Here is a 595-nt window from a genome sequence, read left to right on the forward strand (position 1 = left end):
TGGAACCAACCTAGATGCCCTTCAATAGACGAATGGATAAAAAAAAGGTGGCATTTATACACAATGGAGTATTACTCTGCATTAAAAAATTGACAAAATCATAGAATTTTCAGGGAAATGGATGGCATTAGAGCAGATTATGCTAAGCGAAGCTGGCCAATCCCTAAAAAACAAATGCCAAATGTCTTCTTTGATATAAGGAGAGTAACTAAGAACAGAGTAGGGACGAAGAGCATGAGAAGAAGATTAACATTAAACAGGGATGAGAGGTGGGAGGGAAGGGGAGAGAGAAGGGAAATTGCATGGAAATGGAAGGAGACCCTCAGGGTTATACAGTGGAGGGGTAGAGAGAGAGGAGGGGAGGGGAGAGGAGGGGAGGGGGGATGGTGGAGGATGGGAAAGGCAGCGGAGCACAACAGACACTAATATGGCAATATGTAAATCAATGGATGTGTAACTGATGTGATTCTGCAATCTGTGTATGGGGTGAAGGTGGGAGTTCATAACCCACTTGAATCAAAGTGTGGAATATGATATGTCAAGAAATTTGTAATGTTTTGAACCAACAATAAAAAATTAAAAAAAAATAAAATGA

Source organism: Marmota marmota, unplaced genomic scaffold (genome assembly GCF_001458135.2).
Source record: "Marmota marmota marmota unplaced genomic scaffold, marMar, whole genome shotgun sequence".
NCBI lineage: Eukaryota > Metazoa > Chordata > Mammalia > Rodentia > Sciuridae > Marmota > Marmota marmota.